Source organism: Notechis scutatus, chromosome 3, assembly GCF_049901735.1.
Source record: "Notechis scutatus isolate UNSWTSFEM ecotype Mainland chromosome 3, rNotScu1.2, whole genome shotgun sequence".
NCBI classification, from domain to species: Eukaryota; Metazoa; Chordata; class Lepidosauria; order Squamata; family Elapidae; genus Notechis; species Notechis scutatus.
Window position 1 is genome coordinate 193384171 of NC_142011.1, and position 25434 is coordinate 193409604.

Sequence of the window (25434 nt, forward strand, 5' to 3'; positions counted from 1 at the left end):
TGTCCTCTGGAACATTCCCTCAGACTATACTTTCTGGTCAAAGTGACTAAACCAGGGGTCAGCAACCTGCAGCTCTGGAGCTGCATGTAGCTCTTTCATCCCTCTGCTGTGGCTCCCTGTTGCTGGTCGGCTCCACAATTGATAGGCCTTTGGGTTAGGACAGGAAGAGGAAAAAGGACGCCGTGCTAGGAGGAGACTCTATGGTGGGGGAACCGGACTTCGGGTCAGCTCCAGAATTGAAGGGGGGGGCCTTCTGGTTAGGACCTTTGTGGCTCTTTGAGTGTTTAAGGTTGCTGACCCCTGGACTAAACTGCGATAGAACTTAATTTGAAGTCTGGTAAAGAAATAATGGTCTGCTAATGGTTATTACAGAAATGAAAGGGTGGAAGGGAGGTTCCTGTCCAACTTCAGGATGTAACGCATGAAAAGCTTTTGAGAAATTTCCACCCTCCTTAACTTGGGCAGGAGGCTGGGGTGTAAATATGTCCACCTGATGGATGTACATGTTCAGGCAATTAAAAAGCATTTGTGATTTATACGCTCTGGGTGCATTTCAACCCATGGAATGTTTGTTTTTGAGGTGGGAAGCTGAGGTTCTCTGCTCAACTTTAACAATCACTTGGTGGCTTTTAACAAGCCTATGGCCTCTTCAATTTTCCAGCTGCAGTTTAGGCACTGTTGATAAGCTTGGATATGAAACCATCTCACCTTAATTCCACAGATTACACAGGAACACAATTTGAGGACAGGGGTGCAGATAGAATTCTGAAGGCCTATGGGTGCCCTCCTAAAATGGCTGCTTGGAAAGGTGAGATGTAGACATTTGCAAATTAATTGCCTTCAAATTTGTTCAGTCCTGTCCGACTCCTTGCAACCCCAGGCCCCCCATCCTCCACTGTCTCCTGGAGTCTGTCCAAACTCATGCTCACTGTGTCAATGACACTATCTAACCACCTCATCCTCTGTTGTCCCCTTCTCATGTTGCCTTCAATCTTTCCCAACATCATGATCTTTTCTGACAGCAGCATAACCAACCACAAGCACTCATTTATGAGCAGGTTGTTTTCTTAATTTGGGAGCTAAAATAAAATTAACCGAAATTGTTTCTATGCTATTTCTAATTTGTTTGAGGGGTTTTGTTTTCCAAATATCAAACATATCTCCAAATGAAGCAGGTTCCTGATACCGTAGTTTTCCGTGTTTAAGACGCTACTTTTTCTTAAAAATATTTACTTGAAAATCGAGGGGTGTCTTATACACAGGAGGCCGAGAGGAGAAGACGTGGCCCATCTCCTTCCTCCAGCTCTACCTTATATGCAGCTCTATCATTCCTCTCTATTGCAGTTGTTTCCTGTATCACAAGGATGTCAAACACAAGGCCGTGATGTGGTTGGATCCAGCCCATGGGGCTGTCCTGGAAAATGTAAGGGCCCATGTTGCTTCAGCCCAATCTACCCAGTGCAAAGAGGAAACATTGGGCCAGTGTGGCTAAGGCCTGGTCTACTCAATGTGAAGAGGAAACATGGCAGCAGTTTGGGAAGTGGCGTCAAGTTGGTCACACCCGCCCAGTCAGCCATGCCCATCTGACCCACCCACCCCAATGTCAACCACAGCCCTGATGCGGCCCTCAATGAAATTGAGTTTGATACCCCTGCTCTACAGGAAACATGAGGGCATCTTATAGGCTGAAAAATACAATACTTTTATCTGCTTAAGAGTCCAAAGACATTCTTATAAAGATGAGTAATGGTGGAACTTTCACAACATTCCTCACTCCTAGGAACTGTCTAGATAAGTCAATATTGTTTTCTTGGTGATGTTTGTCTTCTTCCTGAAGCTGAAACTGAGTGACTTGGCCAAAGTCAGCTTTGTGTCCAAGGGAAAACTAGAACTCTCAGATTCCTGGTTTCTAAAAAGTGTCATTAACCACTACACCAAAGTAGCGGTCAAAACAGGACGATGCTTTGCAGCATCAAATGACTATCCTGAAAAATTAAAAGTACAAGAAACCTACATTAGCAAGTTTCAAGGATATGTCCAGTGACACACATCATTTGCCTTAATATCCTGTGTCCAGCATTTAGAAACAGGATTCCCACTTTGAACCCTGAAGGAAACTAGAATCCAACAAGGCAGAATACAAATCCAAGGAATAAAACAATGAAAAGGAGAGAAGAAAGTGTGTGGCTCTTAGTTTGATAAATCAAGAATGGATGAGTGGATAGACTCATTTCAGTCAACCTCAATTCCGGATGCTTTTGTACACACATCCATACAGGGTTTTTGGCCACAGTATGGAAATGGTTTTGCCATCACTTTATCCCTGTACTTTTTTAAAAGTTTAGCCTACAAACCCAGGAATTTGCTAATAATGTCCTATCCACAGGGGTGGGATTCAAAAATCCCAGCAAACCGGTTCGCTGCCCGGTTGCTGGATGGGCGTGTGGCCTACCAGAACTTCTGGGAGGGCTGTTTTCCATCTTGCCAAGGGTCTGGAGGCCTCCCCAAGGCCTCTGGGAGGGTAAAAACAGCCTCCCCCGGGCTCTGGAGGCACCCCAGAAGCCAGAAACAGGCCTGTTTTTGGACTTTCGGAAGGCCCACTTTCCCCCCTTCCAGAGCCTCCACGCGGACCCTGAACTTACCTGCATCACGTGGAGACTCCTGGGAGGGGAGGGGCAGCGTGGGAGGGGCCAGCTGGTCAGTTGAAATATCTGTTCGGTGATCCAGGTGAAAACTTAATATCCGGTTCACTCTAACCCAGAGGTCTCATCCTCGCGGCCCGTGGGCCAATTGCGGCCTGCAGGACGATATCCTGTGGCCCCCACCGTGATATGAAAGTATAATATTAGTGTATAATATAAATATAAAGTATAATATAAAGTATAATATTATGCGGCCCAGCCTCACCCAGACTCTGCCTCCAGCGGCCCCCAGGTAAATTGTGTTTGAGACCCCTGCTCTAACCGGTCCAAACCGTTAGAATCCCACCCCTGTATCCACATATTAATCAACCTCAAACTTGCTTGATTTGCAAACTTAAACAAGGAAAACCAAGAAGTGACACCTTCTGAGATCTCTTTGGGCTTGCTCACCTATAACTTATTTTCTAATCTAGAAGAGGAGAGAGAACAAATGTCATCATTAGTTGTCATCTTTACACATACACACACACACCATGGTCTCCCATTCCGTCTTCGCTTTTGGAAACAAATACTTGGAATGACCATCATATTGTACCTTAATTGGAAACTTCTTTGAAAAGTTATCTTGGCTATAGATTAAGACACAGGTAGTCCTCAATTTACAACAGTTCATTTAGTGGCCATTCCAAATTACAATGGCACTGAAAAAAGTGACATTACCATTTTTTACACTTACGACCTTTGTAGCATTCCCCGTGATCCTGTGATCAAAATTCATATGCTCAGCAACTGACTCATACTTATGACCATTGCTGTGTCCCAAGTTCACGTGATCCCCTTTTGTGACCTTCTGATAAGCAAAGTCAGTGGGGAAACTGGTTTTACTTAACAGCCGGGTTACTTACGTATCAACTGCAGCGATTCACTTCACAACTGTGGCAAGAAATGAGGCAAAACTCATTTAACAAATATCTCACTTAACAACATAAATTTTGGGCTCAGTGATGGTCGTAAGTCAAGGACTACCTGTAAAAATCCAGTAATGTGAACCATACCCATCCCATAGACAGCCCTAAGTCTCTCTCTCTCTTTTTTTTCCTGCAATGCAAACTGGGAATTTCTTTCAAAGCTGCCTTTTCTGCATAATATTAATATTAAGCTGCATGATAAGGACCTGCATATTGTGGAAGAGGAAAAGTGCTCGTTCTTTCCCTAAACCCATTGAAACAACAACAAAAATAAATAATCCCATCAGCTCTACAAATTTTAACTCATGGCCGTATATACTGGATCTGTGCCAAATATGCTGATGAATTCACTTTAAGCATCTAGTACTGTAACATGCAGTGCCATATGGCAGTAAGACAGCACATCACAAATTGTTGTTTAATCTCTCTTGTGCTACAAGAGGCAGGTGAAACAAGATGAAAATCGGCAGCTACTGAATGCGGTGGCTGGAAGCCGAGGAAAGGAAGCAGATGCATTTATCTTCTCCCAGGCTTGGTGCTACACTTATTCCATGGGATCTAGGAAAAAAAAATGCTTTTGCCTGCTATTTTGGTTAAAGGGGTTGGGAAAGCATGGAAGAATCCATGATCTGCATGCTTTTCCAACCTTGTTCTAGAACAGGGTTCTCCAACCTTGGTAACCTGTGGACTTCAGCTCCCAAATTCCTCAGCCAGCCATGATGCACAAGCCCATAATTGTCACTGGCAACCCCAAATGCTCCACCAAAGCAAGGGAAACCTGCTACCAAGTGAGAGAAACCTGTGGCCTGAAAAAGGCCCAAAATGTGGAGATCTCCCTTCCGTCCATACTATCTGAGGAATTCAGTCCACAAGTCATAAAATTGCCAAGGTTGGAGACTACTGATCTAGAACAAAGTTGGAAAAGCACGCAGATCATGGATTCTTCCATCCTTTCCAACCTCTTTAACCAGAATAGCAGGCAAATCCATTTTTTCATTGTAACAAAAAAAATTTGTGTGTTTTTCTGTGTTCCATTTGTGTTGCATAGAGGGAAGACTGTGATAATTTTAACATATTTGCCCATTTCCTTGAATGTAGCCTATTAGCACTTGAGGGGGGGGGATTTATCTAGTGGTATCCTTTGTTGATGGAACAATATCATTGTGTACGATGAGTAGGCACTTCCCTTCCCTTCTAATGTTCCTTTCAAATCTGCCTCCAGGACATAAAGAGGATCTGTCTTGCAAGTTGATAAATGGAGAGATAGGCTATAAATGTAGTCAATCAGTATAATTAAATTTAAGGACATGAACTGGGTTAAGGTATTAAGATTTAAGAACTGACCAGCAGTGAGTAGCTGCTACTTAATGCTGTGAATCTGATGTAAGTCTGGCTGATGTAACAAGGGTGATTCAGCAGAGTATGGGTATTTCCCTTTAAGACTGGAGAGAAAAGATCCCCTTGAGGTGTGTATATAAAAGGCAGCCATTAGAGGGTGTGGTTTTCTTTCCTTGTGGCCAGCATTCAGTGCAGAAGTTCTCTGTGTGCTAAGAAGAAGAAAGCTTGCTTGAAAAGGTATTTTGCTACCACATGTATATTATCTGTATATACCTATTAAACCATGGTTAATGTCTAAGTCGCTGTGTGCTGTGTGTTGCTCCTTGGTTATCTCATAAAGGTAGTCACACTGCCAAACGCTCTGACAAATTGAAGCCAGAGTACACACCAAGTTCTGCCCTCTCACTCCTATTGCTCAAAAATGCTCAACGCCTTGTAATGTTTTCCTTTTCCAAAGATTAGTTTCTAATCATGTTTCCCCACATCTGTGAGAATCATCTGCTTTATTCCCAGTTTGTCATGAGGAAGCCTGACAGATGGAGGAAGAAGAGTAAGAGAATAACAGAGCTGGAAGTTTATGGAGATTCTCAAGTCATCCAGGTCATGGTTGTCCCAAAGATGCTTTTTGGCTTTGAAGACGTTTTGCTTCTCATCCAAGAAGCTTCTTCAGCTCAAGTCCAGTTGCCTCTTGAAAAAGCATCTTTGGGACAACAGAGTTGGCAAGGGCTTTGGAGGTCTTCTAGTCCAAACTTCTCCTCAAGCAGGAAACCCTATACCATTTCAGACAAATGGTTGTCCAATCTCTTCTAACCTCCAGTGTTGGAGCAGCCACAACTTCTGGAGGCAAGTTTTTTCACGAATCGAGGACAAATCTGGTTGGCTCACATGAGCCGTAATCCAAGAGGTTTAACACACTCCCCATACTTCGTTGCTCATTCTGTTTTGACTAAAGGAACTATAGTTTGTACACACCCAACCCTCTAGAATTAAAAGAATACTATCTAGAATTAATGGGTTGAATGGTTCACAATGAACTTCATGCCTGCTTTCAGCATTAATATGGCATTTGGGTATCGTGACTAATGCCTCCTGCAGAAGGCCTTTGGAGAGGCTACAATTTCCAATGAACAGGTGTAGGTGACGTCTAATTAACAAGCTCCCAGAGCTTTCTCAGAGGCAGAAAAACATTGTTACTGAACCTTGGCAATTCCAAGTGCTACTGAACAGGTGATGTTCCCTTAAGGGGCTTCCTCTAGAGTCTAGCTGCTCAAACTTATCAGAACAATTGTGTCGCTTATATGCTTAAGTGTTCTGCAAAATGAAATTCATTTTCAAAATGCCAGCAACCAAGGTGGAAATGTTGGTCGTTTGATAAAGAATGACTATTGAGCAGAAAATCACCAACCCACCCTTGACTTCTGTCTAACTGCCACAAATGAAGAAAGGTAAGTTATTCCTCTGCGATTGCACTCCCCCCCCCCCCCACCATTAAAATGTGTTATCTCTACACAGAAATTCTGGGCAATGCTCCACAGGAGAAACTTCTCTTTTTCTTCTTCTTTTAACACAAAAGAAGTGGAAAGGGAGGCTTTGTAAATATGTACCAGGAAGAAATAGGCAACAATGCATTCCTATGCCTAAAACATCATGCCAGCACAGGTACAAGTAAGACAAATGAATAAACATGTAGCTGGGTGCAAATCTTTAACCTAACAGAATGGTAGATATTTGGACATGTCAAACTAAATACAAATAATTAAACAGATTGCTGAAACGGATCCAAAATTAAAATTCTTAGCTCAAAGTGCAAGATACATAATCTCCCATCATTTTCTCAAAGAAAAGACAGTGTAATATAACCAGGAGCGCTACTCAGGTGACCCTGAGAACCAGTGGTGGGATTCAAGTGTTTTTACTACTGGTTCTGTGGGCATGGCTTGGTGGGCATGGCTAGGTGGGCATGGCAGGGGAAGGTTACTGTAAAATCCCCATTCCCTCCCCACCTCACTAACCTGCTTTCCAGCTCCGTTCTCCTCTGCAGGGCAACAAAAGAAGAACCAGCCAATCAGCTGGGACCCAGGAGGCACAGAATAGATGGGGGTGGGGCCAGTCAGAGGTGGTATTTGCCGGTTCTCTGAACTACTCAAAATTTCCATTACCGATTCTCCAGAACTGGTCAGAACCTGCTGAATACCACCTCTGCTGAGGATACACACAAACCTCCAAGTGCTTCAACAATCCTCTAAAACTTGCGGCCCGGGTGCTGGATGCATCACATGCTGGCCACGCCCATCCCGGTTTAGTGAAATAGGGAAAAGTCACAATACATGATGACGCCACGAGTTTGACACCCCTGCTCTAAAAGGAGGCAAATGACCAGCTGTCTGCAAGGAATATAAATCCTTCCATTCCCCACTATCCTGTCAGAGCTGAAGAAGCTTCTTGGATGAGAAGCGAAGCGTCTTCAAACAAAAAAAAAAGAAAGTCCAATTTCCTCCTGAAAAAGCACTTTGGGACAGTGTAATATAGTGATTAAGGTGATAATAATGTAGTAGGTAATATAGTGATTAAGACTGCAATTTGGGAGATCTAGATTCAAATCCTCTTTCCATTATGGAATTCAATAGAACAGCCAGTCACTATCTCTCAGTCCCAAACTACAATTTAGGATTGCGGTAAAGATACGGGATAAACTGAAAAGAAATGTCCTTGCATGTGTTATTTGCTACCACAGAAAAGGTGGGTTCTAGCTACAGTATAATGTAATACTTCTCAGGCTTCTTTTCATGCTTCTTTGGCTACATCTCCTAATTAATCCTGTGCCTTTTTTCTCCAGGGTAAAATTCTTCTGAGCAACTCCAAGATCTCTATGAATTCATTCTTCCCTTGATTCTCCCCAGGAAAAAGCTGCTAATATTAATCCTTTTTAACCTGATCTCTTAGGTCAGTGGTGGCTAACCTTTTTGGGCTCCTGTGCCAAAAATTGTGTGCCCGCTTGCATGCTCACACTCATGTGCCAGCACCCCGAAGGCAATGCGTGCCCCCCCACGCCCCCTACGCATGCGCGTGCAATCCCCACCACCACCCACCACCGCCCCCTTACCTGCAGTGCGCCTCACAGCTGATTTTTGGCCTGTTTGAGGCCTTTTTCGGCCTCCCAAAACCTTGGGGAAGGCTTCTGCAGGCTTCTGCAAGCTTTGCAGGCTGAAAACTAGCCCCGTTTCATCGCTTCCGGTATTTTTAGAAAAACAGGAAATGATGAAACAGGGCTTGTTTTCGGCCTGCAAAGCTTGCAGAAGCCTGCAGAAGCCTCCCTCAAGCCTTTGGGAGGCCAAAAAAGACCTCAAACCGGCCCAAAATCAACTGTGAAATGTGCATATGCGCAGTGAGGTAAGTTTGCCTGCTGCTCGTGTGCTGGCAGAAATGGCTCTGCGTGCCACCTGTGGCAAGCGTGCCATAGGTTCTTAGGTTCAAGAATGAGAAGTGGGGCAAAGCCATCTGAAAAATAGCTTGTCCTTCCTGATGAAAATAGCCGGAATCCCTGCTTGGTTCAACGTGGTAAATTTGGCATCAAACACTTATGGAGGGAGAATCTTTCAACAATGAAAATCTTATATAGAATCATAGAATCTAGGCGGGAGGTCTTCCAGGGCAGGAGATCTTATTCCATCCCAGCTATCCAATCTTTTCTTGATAACCTCCATCGATGGTGCAGCCACAACTGCTGGAAACAAGCTGTTCCATTGATGAATTGTTCTTACTGTAAGGAAATTCCTCCTTAATTCCAAGTTGGATCTCCCTTTGACAAGCTTCCACCCTTTGCTTCTTGTCCTGTCGTCCGGTGCTTTGGAGAATAAGTCAACCCCCTCTTCTCCCAGTCTTCTCTTCATTAGGCTAAATATACCTAGTTCCCTTAAGAATTGAATGCATCATGTACATGGTTTAGTCCCCAGACCTCTTATCATCTTTGATGCCCTTCTCTGCACTCCTTCTTTTAACTGGGCTTGCTAAAAGTTGCACATGATGCTTTATTAAACTTATGCTCAATTCCTCATGCTATGACTCCAAACAAATGAAGTTTCAGATGCTGACATCCATGTAATTTCCACCCTAATGAAGATTCTTTTATTGTCCAGTAATAATTTTGAACATATATTCCTAGATTATGGACAGAGATGCCATAAATAATCATCCACAAAGCATTGCTTGTATTTTCATGTTCCTCCATTCAGTGTTTTCCTCAAGTCCCTGAGTAAGTTCTTTTTAAAAATTAATGTTGCTTTATTCAGACCACAACCGTATTGCTAATGGTTTTTGTGCTTCATCTGACAATCCATCCTTCATTTATTCATATATATACCAGCACTTAACGGTGTTAAGAAGATGTGCCATGATATGGCAACATTTGGAGCATTTCATAAAAGGAAAAAAAAAATGTTATTCATTTTCTTATATTTGGCCTTGACTATAAAGAACTTTTGATGGATCCAGAAATGTCAAGCAAGAAATAATATTGGTTTCTCTTTCCGATCAATAGTTTCTCATTTTTTTTTCTCTATAGTAGTTTGCATACATGTAGCTGGAATGGATTTATTAAGAATAAATATATTGAAATGCTTTAACTGTGGCCTTCAGGAAAATAATATATTGTGGCAAGCTGTGAAGTCAAAAATAAACTTCATTTATACTGATAATGGATCCTGACAAAAAGATTTCCATTTCTCTGAGAGTTTCCTTCTCAAGAAAATACCTATCAATATGTGCATTTATTAAGGACACAAATGGAGCTCAAATTTATACCTAATGATTTTAACACTGTAAAAAAATATAGTTTAATAATTTTAATGAACCCATTATTAGATAGATAGATAGATAGATAGATAGATAGATAGATAGATAGATAGATAGATAGATAGATAGATACCGGTAGATAGATACCGGTAGATAGATAGATAGATTTATTTATTGTCATTTATTGTCCTTTTTTCTGTGGGCACACTGGCACACATTAAAAATGAAATTCTGTTGCCTTCTCTCAAAACTGTACACACATATACACATGCTATATACATATACACATGCTATATACATGTACATATACATATACATATACATATACATATACTCTGAGAAGCACAGAGCCGAAGACACAAGCCTGAAGATGATGAATGAGACTTCATCGAAACGTTGCCTAGATACTTCCAATCTTACGCGGGAGAAAACCCGAATAACCAAAGATCCACATACAAATACCCGCGAGAACCTCAGAAAACAAATATACATATACATATACATATGCATACATACATACATATATGCACACACACACACACACACACACACACACACATATATATGCACACATACCCACACACACACACACACATATATACACACACATATACACTTATGTATGTATATGTATTTATGTATTTATGTATGTATGTATGTATGTATGTATGTATGTATGTATGTATATATGTATATATATGCTGCTCTCTGACTTTGTCCATATATATAGAGAGACATGCCAAACTGCAAGGACAAAGAATGAAAGAAAGAAAGGAGGACTAAAGGGTGACACGGTAGCATCTTCCAATATTTGAGGGGCTGCCCCAAAGAAGAGGGGGTCAACGTATTCTCCAAAGCCTCTGAAAGCAGGACAAGAATCAATGGGTGGAAATTTATCCAGGAGAGAAGCAACCTGGAATTAAGGAGAGATTTCCTGGCATTGAGAACAATTAACTAGTGGAACAGATTGCCTCCAGAAGCTGTGGGTACTCCATCACTGGAGGCTTTTAAGAAGAGATTGGGCAACCATTGGTGTGGAATGGTATGGGGTCTCCTTCCTTGAGCAGGGGATTGGACTAGAAGAACTCCAAGGTACCTTCCAACTCTGTTATTCTGTAATTCTGTAATGTCCAGAGAGCAGCACCTTCTATCATGGCCAAGACTGCCTACCAACTAGAAGTCAATGGCCCGTGACCTTCCTGGTGTCCAAAACAGAGATTGCAAGACACCTTCAACAAAGATATGCAGGGCATAGACCTGTGCCCTGGAGATGCAACTGACCATGCAAAGTGACATTCAATGATCCGAAAAGTTGTCCATCCTTTTCACTTTATCTGTTTGCACTGACAAAATTTGGAATTCTAGCTTGCTTCAGCCAAAGGATGGCTAATGATTACAGGTAATGGAATGACATCTAATGCCAAATGAAAATCATTAGTTTACCATCCTAAAACAAGCTAAACTAAAACTCTCCCAGAGCACCAGAAGCTCTCCAATGCAATCTCCAGCATCTGCAGTTCAAAGAGGTAGATCTCTTAGTACACTTGAACAGGAGCACAAAACAACAGCATCATAGAATGGTACATAGTGCAATAAAAGTTCAACAACAAGAAGTAAAAGCAGCTTATTCTACATGAACTCGAATGACACCTGGTAACTTGATGAGTTTATCAAGGGAATACAGACTATTAAGTACCTATGGCAAAAAGGGGATGATCTTCTCTTTTTACCTATCACGAATGACAACTGAAGTTTTCAAAGGGCAATAAAACAGCTTTCTGTTTTTACCAGATCCTTCTAAGTATAATGCAAAATAGGGGGTTGAAGGAGAAAGAGGAAAAAAAGTGCTCAGGTTCAAGGGAAAATTACGCTCAACCCAGGAATTTATGAATCGAACTTACAGTCCTTTGCACTCTGAAATCTTTAGTTCTCTCACCAAAGTTTCTTTAATCAGAGCAGTGTAATTCATAATACGGTCAAAAATAAATCTTGTTAAGTGCTCCAGAGGCAGGCAGGCAGGCTGAGAGTACCGAATAAAGGTTGGAGGTCTCAACCCGCCTTTCCGAGAAGCCCTGAATTTATATATTAATTCCACCTTTTGCCTAGATGTGTCACTTGTTAATTTTCACTTCGACAACCTATTTTTTTAAGGAGCGCATCCTTCCTCTTAACCCCAGTGTCAGAGATGTAGGGCTCCATATCCTCTGTTATTTTTTTGTAAAAGGAGGAGGAAAGGGGGAAGGAGGAGGAGGAGGATGGAGGAAAGGAGGGAGGGGGAAAGAGGAAGGAAGAGGAGGAAGAAAAAGGAGGAAGAGGAGTAGGAAGAGGAGGGAAGAGGAGGGAGGAGGAGGAGGAGGAGGAACAACTATATGGTGCTATCTTCTGGCAGCGTAGCATTGAGATGGGAGAATTGAGAATCAGATCTCTTCTTTCTAAGCTTCATCATCAATTCAGTTTCTCAGGTTTTTCCACACAAGGCTTCTTTGATCTCTGTATTGTAGCTATTTCCAAATTTAACACCCTGTTTTAGAGCTCATATTAACTTTATCCAGTATGTTCAATAGTTAGAGCCGTGATGGCGAAGCTATGGCACACGTGCCACAGGTGGCACGCAGAGTCATTTGTGTGGGCACACGAGCCCCAGTCAAACTTACCTGCACTGCACATGCGCGCACCTCCCAGCTGATTTTTGGGCCATTTGAGGCCATTTTCGCCCTCCTGGAGGCTCGAGGGAAACCTCTGCAGCCTCAGGAGGCCGAAAAACAGACCTTCCAAAAATACCAGAAGTGCTGAAATGGGCCTGTTTTCAGCCTCCTGAGGCTCCAAAGGCCCTCTGGAGGCTGAAAACAGGCACTTCCAGTGTTTCCAGAAGGCCCGTTTTTCAGCCTCCCGAGGTCGCAGAGGCTTCCCTCAAGCTTCCAGGAGGGCGAAAATGGCCTCAAATGGGTCGAAAATCAGCTGGGATGCATGCACATGTGCAGTGTAAGTAAGGGGGTGGGGTGGGGGTGTTGTGTGCGCATGTGCAGGGGGGCGGGGCAATTGTATTGTGGGTGCTGGCACGCATGTGTGCTATTGGTACACCGCAACAAAAAGGTTCACCATCACTGAGTTAGAGGGATGAGAATTGTTGACCTGAGCGAGTGAGAATCTCCACAGACGTCCCGGAATAATGTTGCAGGATCCAATCTGGGTCGGTCACCAGGACCTGAGGTTTTGTCTTCCAAGTTTTCGGACTCATGCTGGAGCCCATCTCTCTTTATTGAAAGCTTTCAAAGTGGTTTACTTGGCAAGGTAGCAGAGAGAGGTTTGACAAGATGTGGCCCAGGGCAAAATAAATCTCATGGGAAATTAACGGTTTGTGCGCACATCTCTGGAACACAATCAATTCTCAGTTTTAGCATGGGATATATCAGAGATATCTGCATATGCTTGCCAGAAGCGAGCAATGCAAGATCTTCTCTAGCTTTGTTAGAAATTACGTAATTTGGAGAAGGATACCAGGGCACAAAAGTGTGAAAAAGGGTAATGTGCATACAGGAATTAAACTATCCTAAAATTTAGACATGCAATTGTTGGGGTGACACCCCTTCTCTCAAAAATAAGGAAATTAAAAATGCACACCAGTGAAAGCTATTTTAGCTAAGCCTTAAAGAATTCATAATTACATTTAATTTATAATGTAGCTAGGTATAGAAAAAATGAAAAGGGCAATCTTCCATGAAAAGAAGGAACAAATTACCTTTGCAATACATAATTTGAAAACCCAATGAAGAATTTCAATATTGTATTCATTTTAAAAGTATCAAAAACATGGGGATTGCTTTCATTCTTCAAAGGATATAACAGAATTATACAGTGATTATTACATATCTTCCTAATACTTGAAGTTAGGTTAGGCTTATAAGTTTGGGCACCCTGCCTTTGAGATTTATGGCCTTGTGGAGAATTTTAACCTAGAAGTCAAGAATCAAACCCATCACTTGGTTGATTACATTTCCCAGTTATTACTAATTCCTCCTCCTTCCCTAGATTTTGATTTCTAAAAACATGGCTGTCCTAAAAATTATTATGATTTTCAACAGCATGCACTTCATTTCATTTTGAAGTCAATGCTTTCCTTTTTCACTCTTGAATTTGCAACTAGTTATGTTGTAGTTAACTTCAAAACAGGCAGGTGGATTGTTGCAATTCACATGACATCCTTGTTTCTCCACTCCAATTCCTAGACTTTTTGGAGTTTAAACAGCTCATGAATATATTACAGGAACAGAAAGATAAGTCAAGTGTTTTGTGCAGGCTAGTTACATTCCTTTTGCAGTTCCTTGAACCCCAAGACCCCAGAGTGGCTGGATCCATTTTGCAATTCTTTGGGGATTTGCAAAATGTCATTTTATGGGGAAATGAGTCTCTTAAGCTTTTTAGATTCTTAGCTCTGATGAAGATATGGGTTAAACCATTTTTTTCCAGAAAAGGATGTTTAGTTCCAGATTCAGGGTACTTTTAAACTTGTCATAATGTTCTTTGGTCAGATGTTAAAAGTCCTTCAAAATGTTTATTTCCTTTCCAAATGTTCATATAACTGTAACAAGCAGATGAGGGCTTTTAAACAGTCCATCTAGCTCTTCCAGAAATGGAGAAAATTACATCATCGCCATTCACTTAGCAGGCTTTAGCTGATGCTAAGACAATATCCTCCTAGTACAGATAGTCCTCTGTTTAAAACTGGTCACTTTGCAACTATCTAAAGTTATGATGAACCCCTCCCCCAAAAGTACGTACAACATATCTGGGACAAGTGATGATTGATTCAAAGTTCCAATGGCATCCCCATCCCTCAGTCATATGATCCCATTTTGAGTTCTCAACAACTGGCTTGTGTTTACAGATGTTCTCAGCATTCTGCAGTTATGCAACCACAATTTTCAATTTTCCCCCCGCTCAGAACAGGCATTTATTTCTGGTGTTCAGCAAAAAGCTATTGAGAGTTTTGCAGTGATAATTCAGCACCAGAAAAATAAACACAGATGGCTGATGCTTCATTTAACATCTTTATAAACATAAGTAGAATTTACAAACCAGTTGTAGATTTCTCCAACATGGAGCAAACTCAAACAGAAACATGTTGCAAGTTCAGAGCAGGGCTCCAGTCTTCAGCAAGCAAGCAAGTTAGTTTCATCTTCAATAGATCAGCAGGCAAGCAAGAAGAGAGAAGCAGTTTCATCTCAATAGACAGACTCAGAGCTCAACATAGCTGCAGAGTTGCAGAGCTGACAAAAACACCTTTGCAAACAATGAGTTTGCTTAATGACCATGTGGTTCACTTAAGGATCCTATGAAAAATGTAAAATCAGGTCAGCAACAAGATGATTTGGTTAATGACAGGCACAATTTACGATGGTAATTCCAGATCTAAGGCCCATTCATACAGTAACCAAGTTCTTTAATTGGCAAAACTCAACTGTAGCTCTCCATGGTGCTGAATTCAGTACCCTTAATTCAAACAGGTTTACTCATGAGGCACCCTGCTGTGCTGATATCAGCAGTGGCAAAAATTGATGGGTGATCACCAGGAAATTCCAGGGCTGTAGGCTAGACTGGGAAGGAGCAAGGTCAAAATACTTCCTGAATGTTGCCAAGAAAACATGTGACAATCCATAAAGTCACTTTGAGTCATGATTAACTTAATAGAGTTTTAACCTTTGCTTGCCTTGATTGAATTGGATTCCAACTCTTTGCCCAATTTCATCTGCCTAGGCATAATTGCTCTCCAGGGACAGAATTTTCATGCCACTAAGATGCCCTTGTGACCTGTAATAACAATATAGATGAATTATATACCTAGCACATTGATTTCAATGGCATTATAATCTGGAGTATTTTTAACAATACCATTAGAAGGAGAGTTACATGGACATTAAGGTCTACAGTGTGCAATGTGCAAGGGGACAGTGGCAACAGAGGAATGAGAAAGAAATCAAAGTGGGGACAAAAAAGGGAATATAGGCATTTCAGGTACCTTGGTTTAATTACAGTACTCAACTTATGGCCACAATTATTGAACCCAAAATTTCTAAGCAAGACAGTCGTTAAGTGACTTTGAGTCCATTTTATGACCTTTCTTGCCACCTCTGTTAAGTGAATCACTGCAGTTTTGAAGTTAGTAGCGTGGTTGTTAAGTGAATCTAACTTCTGGAGCCCTGGTGGCGCAGTGGTTAAAGTTCAGTATTGCAGGCAAACTCTGCCCACAGCCTGGAATTTGATCCTGACGGGACTCAAGGTTGACTCAGCCTTCCTCTTTTTGAGGACAGTAAAATGAGGACCCAGATTGTTGGGAGCAATATGCTGAGATTATAAACATCCCAGAGAGTGCTTTAATGCCAGATGGGGTGGTATATACTATAAGTCTAAGTGGTATTGCTATTCCCTATTGGTTTTACTTGTAAGACGGTCACAAAAGGTGATCACATGACCCCAAGACACTACAACTTTCATAAATACATGCCAATTGCCAAGCATTTGAATTTTGATCACATGACCATGGGGATGCAGCAATGGTCATAAGTCACTTTCCGTTGTAACTTCGAAAAGTCACTAAACGAACATTTGTAAGTCAAGGACTACTTGTAATGAATATCATGTACAATTGCATCAATTTTGCTGAACATATCTACTATATTATTAATGCAACTTTAGTTTTGTTATGTGCCCTGCCAAATGTATAGTTCATAGAGGCAATGCTATTAAAAGCCAGTTGAAAATGTTACGTGGAAAAAGCCTGTCTGAAAAATGATCCCAATTCTGAGCCACAACGGCAGATCCCCAACACAGTGGCCTTTGCTTCCACAAAGCACAGCAGCCCACACACAAAACTAAGGGATGCACCAACTGATAGCTTAATGAGCAAAATATTTGTGGGTTTTTGTGCAATCTTTAGGAGACTGGTTGCTGGTTTGTATGAATGTAGATTAAGAAATAAATTAAGTATGTCTTTTCAAACATCTCTTCCCAAGAGAGAGCATGGATATTTTTGTCAAATAAATTAAATAACCTGACTGAATTTTTGTAGCCAAGCTCAGTAGGGTGAGTAGGTCAAAATTCTGACCTTCAATTAAGATGACAGCAAGACCGATAAGGACACCAATCTAACTTTTCTTCAGAAAATTGAGCTAGTTGTCAAATCTTTACTTAATAGAAATGATCACTAAAAAGACACAAAAGCTTTGCATATTTCACCGTTTTTGTCAACCGAAAAAGAAGTGCAAAATGCAGCCATCAAACCAGAATAACAGTGAAGCCTACTACACTGGATTTCAAATCTATTTTAAGATAATTGAAAGGACACAAAAATACCCACCAAAGTAAGATGCTTCAAAAGACAGGTTTGAGAATAGAAAGGAACTTTAAAAAAAAAAGTGTTGATGAAATCAAGTCATTAATTCTGTTTGGTTTAAGTTTAGCTAGAAGATGGGAAGGCACAGAAGTTGAGCATTTTAATGGTTAGGTTGAGCCAGCTAAAACAGTGGTGGGATTCAAAAAGTTTTACCACTGGTTTGGTGGGTGTGGCTTGGGGGGGGCGTTTGCCAAACGCGCACTTTGCACAGGCGCAGAGGTGTTTTGACTCACCTCCTGGAAGCCTGCACTCTGCCGCGTTGAAGGTGAGTATGGGAGCCCGGGCAGGCGGGTGGGCCCAATAGCAGAGAGGCAAAGAGAACCGGTTTGGTCTCTGCTGCTCATCGCCGCTACTGGCTTGGCAGAACCAGCTTGGCAGAACCGGGCCGAACTGGTAACATACCATCATTGAGCTAAACCCATGAGGCGAAGAATGACCATTTCCCCAGCTCTGAAAATCAAAGTCAAACTGTCTTTGGCCCCAACTTTTAAGAAGAATAGAGCGGCTTGCCGTCCCTGAAAAACAAAAAAACGGAACAAGGAGAGCCAGTGTGTTTTATCTGGCCAACCTGGTGTGCCCAAATATGGGATGGAGCAGACTGCTTCCGCTTCCTCCTTTCAGTTCCAATCCAGGAGCCTTCACAGGCAGTCGTGACAAACTATTTTTGTGTTAAATTTATGCTTACTGACAAAGAAATAAAGGGAGACTAGTATAGATCTATTTCAAGCTATGTAGCTCTTGTCAGCTAGCCATACCCTTCTGGGATTCAAACCCAGGCTGCTTACATATTAGGTAGATGTATTAACCTCTACGTCACGGGGTCTCCTGGCTTTGTTGGCTATACCAGAGGAGAGATTAAGTGGTTTTTATCAGGGCAACCTGGTCTACCCAAATATGGGATGGAGCATACTGCTTCTGCTGACGAGAGGTAAATAGCTTGAAATAGATCTATACTAGTCTCCCTTTATTTCTTTGTCGGTAAATATAAACTTAGCACAAAAATAGTTTGTCACGAAAGCGACTGCCTGCGAAGGCTCCTGGATTGGCAAAAGCAGAAGCAGTCTGTTCCATCACATATTTGGGTAGACCAGTTTGCCCTGATTAAAAAAAAAACCACTTAATCTCTCCCCTAACAAAGCAAGGAAAGCCTGTGGCTTAGACGTTAATACATCTACCTAATATGTAAGCAGCCCAGGTTCAAATCCCAGAAGGGTATGGCTAGCTGACAAGAGCTAAATAGCTTGAAATAAATAGATTTATACTAGTCTCTATTTATTTCTTTGTTGGTAAGTATAAATGTAACACAAAAACCAGAACAATTCTCCTCTGGCTGACAATTATGGAAATAAATACTGGCATAAACATAAAACACATTTCCTCGCTCTCATCAGCAGCACCACTAACTCTGCTCCCAGTTGCTGCTTTGATTCCAAGTGCTTGCTTCTCCTCCAACTGTAGCGCCTAGTAGATAGCACTTATCCAGGGCATATGCCACTGCCTAATGATTGTTGCTGGTGTGTGTATGAGTGTGTTGGGAAATGGGGAGAGAAAAAGAGAGAGAGAAAGCAAGTGATGTGACAGAAGAAAAAGGAGACCAGGGTAAGGATAAAATAGAACGGGATCAATAGGTCAAGGAAGTTAAAGGTGCTTTGGGATATGTTTTCCATAAATTGAGAAGTGTGACCTATAAGTGTCAATCACATGAGCCTTGGGGAATAATCAGTAATGAAGAAACTGGGTCAGCTTCCATTTACATCTCATTCAGAAAGCTGTCATCATCAAGTTCAACATGTAAGTTTAAGAAGAAAAAAATCAGGTCATCATCTGAAGATGCATAATACGGACTGTTCCTGAAATGAAGTAGGTTTTGAACTAGAATAAAGCTGAATAAGAACCTGTTTGAAAATTGATGTACCTCTCCTTAAAGTTTAAAGAAGAAACAAAAGAATAGCAAATAGGTGCTTTTAATATGTAAAACAAGCCAAAGGGACTCTTATGCAGTAGGTATTATATCGAAGAGAAGTACTGTAGGTAGTCCCAAAGGTTCTTTTTCAAAACACAACTGGACATGTTTTTTTTTCCTGGAAGACATTTAGCTTCTCATCCAAGAAGCTTCTTCAATTCTCCAGAAGTTCTTCCAGAACTTAAGTGAAGTAAAAAGTGAAACCAGAGGTGTTTCCAGGTGAAACCAGAAACCAGCAGGTTCTGACCAGTTCTGGAGAACCGGTAATGGAAATTTTGATTAGTTCAGCAAGCTGGCAAATGCCACTTCTGACTGGAGATTTTACAGTAACCTTCCCCTGCCACGTCCACCAAGCCATGTCCACAGAACCGGTAGTAAAAAAAATTGAATCCCACCACTAAGTGAAACATCTTCCAGGAAAAACAAAGTCCAGTTGCGTTTTGAAAAAGCACTTTTGGGACATCCATGACCTGGATAGACAATTACTGTACAGGGACTTAAATGAAAATATCAGTGTGCCAAGTGGTGGTGAACGTGCAAAAACTGTTCCTGCTATTGTTTTAGCAAACTGCTAAAAATATTTCTCCCCCCCAAACCGGGGATGTGTTTTACATTTTCTCCCCTTTCTATAGCAGAATAGATTCTGCTTAAATAATATGCAGTGCCATTCTTTTTGCTGATTTTCACATTCCCTTAAGTGTTTTGAAAATAGTGACAATATTTACATAAATTCATGACTCTTTCATATTGAAACATCCTGACTTCTAGCATGTGTGATCAACCATCGACAGAGCTCAGTCAGAACATGGCAGGGACTACAAGGTTAAAAAAAAAAACCTTTTGTTTTCAACATGAGATCTAGCCCTGGCAAGACAGTTTACACTTGACTGTCTCTATCTTCCAAAAACTATTTTTTGCACCAGTATACATAATTATCAACTGCAAGGTTTGGAAGATTAAAGAGTTCCTAAAATGCCATCCTAGAACATGCATTTTTCCTGCTGCTTATTGGCTTCCAGAAAACAATCTCCCTATTAATGTCCTTCTTATACATACTTTTTTGAATATTTAAAGAGCACGATCAGAAGGAACACAATAAGAAAAGAAAACAAGGTCTTGAAAAATAAATTTCAACTGCAGGGCTACAGCAACTACAGGACTACCAGAGGGAAGATACATACTTTTTCAAATATGTTCCAGAGAGGAGAAAATACTGGCCAAGATCTGGCTTGCTTTGAAGAAGCTTCTTGGATGAGAAGTGAAACATCTTCAAAAATAAAAACAAGAAAGTTGCCTCCTGAAAAATTGCCTCCTGAAAAAGCATTTTGGGGACAACCATGACCTGGATGACTAAGAATCTCTACAGACTGATTGCAATTTAGCTATACTAATTTGGGGAAGTTAAATAGGAGCATCTTTTAAAGGCTCTCTTTCAAGCCCCTTTTAAAAACATCCAGGTTAGGGTTGAATCTAAGCCTGTTTTCTTTCTTTCTGTGCCAACTCAGAAAGCTCAAACTGCCCAAGGAGCTGCTGATACAGTTCTACAGAGGAATTACTGAGTCTATCATCTGCACCTCTACAACTGTCTGGTTTGGTTCTGCAACCCAACAAGACAGACACAGACTTCAGAGGATAATTAGGACTGCAGAAAAAACAATTACTACCCACCTGCCTTCAATCGAGGACCTGTATACTGCACGAGTCAAAAAGAGGGCTGTGAAAATATTTACAGACTCCTCACATCCCGGACATAAACTGTTTCAACTCCTTCCCTCAAAACGAGGCTATAGAGCACTGCACACCAGAACAACTAGGCACAAGGACAGTTTTTCCCAAATGCCATCACTCTGCTAAACAAATAATTCCCTCAACACTGTTCAACTATTTACAAAGTGTACACTACTATTACTGTTAATCTTCTCATCACTCCTTATCACCCATCCCCTCCCATTTGTGATTGTAGGACTGTAACTTTGTCACTTGTATCCTTATGATTTATATTGACTGTTTCCTAATATGATTTGATTGCTGATTGTACCCTATGACTATCATTAAGTGTTGTACATTATGATTCTTGATTCTTAATGAATGTATCTTTTCTTTTATGTATACTGAGTGTATTTACACTAAGACAAATCCCTTGTGTGTCGAATCACACTTGGCCAGTGAAGTATTCTATTCTATTTCTCCCTTAGCCAGATCTCCAAGGCCTTATATAAAGGTTGTCATAGAAGATCTATAATATAATATCCTTTCTGAAGTCCTCTTTGAAGACTAACACTGGGCACAATATTCCAAGTAGGTGATTGATTTAGCTGCATGTTGCTTTTCTATAACAATGCTTTTTCTATGAATAAATTTTCTAATCTCCCACATGGATTTGCCACATTCACAACAGTCAACATCCTTTGATAATATCCCAACAGCATTACAATAGTTTGAATTTAAGCACATTTTGCCTCAAGGCTTCCTGTATAACATCAAGAGGGTGGCCTATAACTGGAGTATTGGAAAGTGAGAAAATGAACCCCACTGGTCATAACATAATTTGCTTTCAACAAAATAAGTTCATTGGGATGGCCTACAAAATATCTTGGTCAAATCATTCCACTGAGGTGAGCCCTTATCTTCCATTCAAGGCTCTATCTAAACTATCAAATGCACTACCGAGAACTATTGACCCCAACCTAAGTCTTATGAGGGGTTCACAACCTTGGCTGGCATAGCATTAACTTCACTGTGAATCTTAGGGATTGCTTCCCTCAAGGTCAACTATCTGAAAAGGATTGTCATCCCAGTTATTTTTCATTCATGCAAAAAAAAAAAAAAAGCAACTATTCATAGTGAATTTTCTTCTTCTTTTCCTTGCATCACAGTTGAGGATACCACCCACGTGCATACTTTTCCTTTCAGACACAAGAAAATTATTGCACCGTCTGGCAAAATAATATCATCAATTTTGACCCTGCAAATAATTAGGGAGAAAAATTGTAACTATCACACCACTGTGTACCATGATGTATAAGTGGGCTTATGCTTGGCATAATCTCAGCAGCAAATACTTTCCAAAGAATGACCGACTCTTTGGAAATAAATATTTATTTGACAAATAAAGTCAAAGGCAGATGTCAACTCATAAAACATTTCTCTGGTCTTTTAGACTTGCCAGAAGAAATTATCTATTTTCATAGATAATTTTTAGGCAACTGAACTTTCTGGCGCACAAAATTATAACTGGAGAGCATGATGACTCTTGGCTATGGATGTGTCCCATTGCAGAATATGAATTTTGATACACCCGGGGGTGGGGGAAGACCAGGTTCAAGGGTGAAATGAATGATGTGTCTCAGAGTCAGCTACACACAGGTAGCACCAGCATATTCATTCCTAATAAATCTTCTTTGAGCTCTGAAAGATCTGGCTAGAGACTGATTGATTTAAATGGGGGTGACTACCAGAGCTCTGACAGCAGATGAATTTGAATCAAGCTAAAACCACAGCAATGGAGAAGGCACTTTGGTGAGACTGACACAAATCTCTTGTAGAGCAAAGTCTCTACACTTTGATACAAACACCTGCAACATCTAGTACCCACAAGACCATATTAGTTATGAAACCATACTCAACAAACCATGCATTAGGGAGATCTAGCAACAGTAGTACCATTCATGGTGTATGTTAACAGACAGCTGGAATCTTGAAACTATGAATGATATCAAAAAATAATTGTTATGACTCCCAGTCAGTTCCTTGTTGAAGCCACCAATATTGGATATTTACTAAGAAAGCTGATTCAAAAATGCGGTTAGAGAGAGGAAGCTGGTTCAAATTTGCAATATTATCTTTGGAAACAACTGCAAATCTGATCTAATTTTCATAGTGATCAGATCTTGTTTTTTCATCCTGTGAGTTCTGAACAAAAGAACAACAGTAAGGATATTTTATATTCTAGCAATATTGAGCAAAGAAAGTGCTAAGCAACAAGAGGAAACAAAGAAGAATGGACAAATTTAACCTTCTGCCCAATAGACTGTTTGTAATGGTTAGGCAAGCTGAAGTCCTTACTCAACCACCACTTACTCTCTCTCAGCCCAACCTACCTAGGCTTATATTAAAGTTAAAGAAGAAAAATCAATCACAGCCTTGATTTCACAAGGGAAATAGAAATACATTTCAAATCTTTGCCTTGAACAGAAAGGGAAAAGACTGGAACCAACTGAGAAAGTCTACAATAGTCTCTGGAGTTCCAAGATGTATTCTACAAATATAGGCTATCTCGGGATTTAAATCATCAAATTTTGTAGCTGACTATTTGGAGAAGGACTTCCTCAAACCAGTTCTGTAAATTCCTCTACCCCAGGGGTGTCCAACCTTGGCAACTTTAAGACTTGTGGACTTCAACTCCCAGAATTCCTCAGCCAGCAGATCTGGGGGTTAAAGTCTTAAAGTTGCCAAGGTTGGAGACACCTGGACTAGACTATTTTAATTTAATTTTTCAGATTCCTAAAGAGCAATACATGAACAAGATATCAATGCATTACTATAAAGAGAGAGGAATACCTTGCATTGGGATAGGTACTCAGCTAACAACTGGTAAATTTTGAAATTTTGCTTAACAATTGGAACTGGGATTGTGAAGGTTGAAGTTGCTAAGCAATGCATAAAACAAGATGGCAGATGATTGCATTGCTTAGCAACTGCAACCATCTGCCATCTTGTTTTATGGCCACATCACTTAACAACCAAAATTCCAGTAAGTCAAGGACTACCTGTAAGTCAAAAGTGGGAATGATTCTTCACATAATTGGACCTAGGCTTTTTTGATTTTATATTTAATTTATTACAATCACCCAACTCTAATGGATTCTGGATGGAGAACTTGAGCTCTTTGGGCTAATGATTCTGGTTTATTCCAGCTACTACTATTACTGCAGTAATTGGCTTTTAACCAGGGAACCATCCTTAATGAAACTCTGGTTTTCTTAGTAGAAATAAGCGTGCAAAAAAGTTACATTTGTTCATATTATGGCCTGCTACTTTATAATCCTTGGCACTTGGTGAAAGAAGATTGGGAATAAACAGTTGTGTTTTCAGAGGTGTAGGATCAGCCAGTTTATTTTATTACACAACTATATTTGCTCCACAATCATCATCTTGAACTGATTTGGAATTCATCTTTAAGTCAAGACACCCCATCTAATTTATGGAGTTTTTCTCTCTTTCCTGGCCTGCATTCAGAAGGGTAACAACTTGCCTGATGAACTTGAAAACTTACATTCTTTTGGGGTTATTTTGGTTGGTCTATTTTGGCTTGGCTTGTTTTTGTTTTGTTTTGAGAAGGTAAAAAAGTTTAATGCCCATTTAAACATCTATTCTGTGATCTTTCTATTGTGAGGTTTCATAACGCTCAAAGGATAAACCAATTTCTTCTTAGATTAATCAGGCAAGACTGGATCAAGCTCAATCAAGGGAAAGAAATCTAATTTGGCAGGCAAAATCAGGGGATTACGTATATTCCAAATCAATGTTCTTAGCTACAACTTACTCATTTAGAACAATGGGAAGATGTTTGCTTAATAGCAAGTTAAAGTTTGTTGAGATCTAGACTTTATCATACAAGGTTGCCATTAAGCTGAGTTGATCCAAGTAGTTAAAATGTTAATATATTCTGAGTCCAAGATAATAAGATTCATCAGTGAACAGATATTGCAAAACACTTTTGATCAAATCTCTTATATCAGGGCTGTCAAACTCAAGTCCCGCAGGCCAGATGCGTCATGCACTGGCCACACCCATGCCCGGTTTAGCAAAGGGGGGGAAAGTCACAATACAACACGTGATGACGCCATGACGCCATGAGTTTGACACCCCTGTCTTACATCTATTCCAATTCTGACTGCAAGTTGAGAGAAGATTCTATAGTTCTGGATGAGTATATACTTTTTTTTATATGAAAAGTGTGAGTATGAAAAAATGAGGATATATTTTTAATAAGAGATTAGACAACTATTTGCCTAAAATGGTATTGGGTCTCCTGCTTGGATGGAGGGTTGGATTGGAGGGTCTCCAGCATCCCTTCTAACTCTATTATTCTGTTCTGTTATCCTGCTATACTTTCTAGGATCACCTGTATCCATGTGATCAAGCCCAAAGAACATCTGGAATGGTATAGGGTCTCTTGCTATGGGCAAGGGGTTGGACTAGAAGACCACCAAGGTGCTTTCCAACCCTGTTGTTCTATGTTCGGTGTTGTTTCTCAGTTTCTTCAAGGATAAGTTTCATCTGTTTTGATATTAACCTTGGAACAATTTGTTAGATAGTAGACTAACAAGTTAGAATAAT

At 40.7% G+C, this 25434-nt stretch overlaps 1 protein-coding gene across 4 annotated transcripts in view; it reads right to left on the reverse strand.

The window, feature by feature from the left end:
- SAMD12 (sterile alpha motif domain containing 12) overlaps positions 1–25434 on the reverse strand; it is a 292967-nt gene that overhangs the window by 150003 nt on the left and 117530 nt on the right. The window lies entirely within an intron of this gene.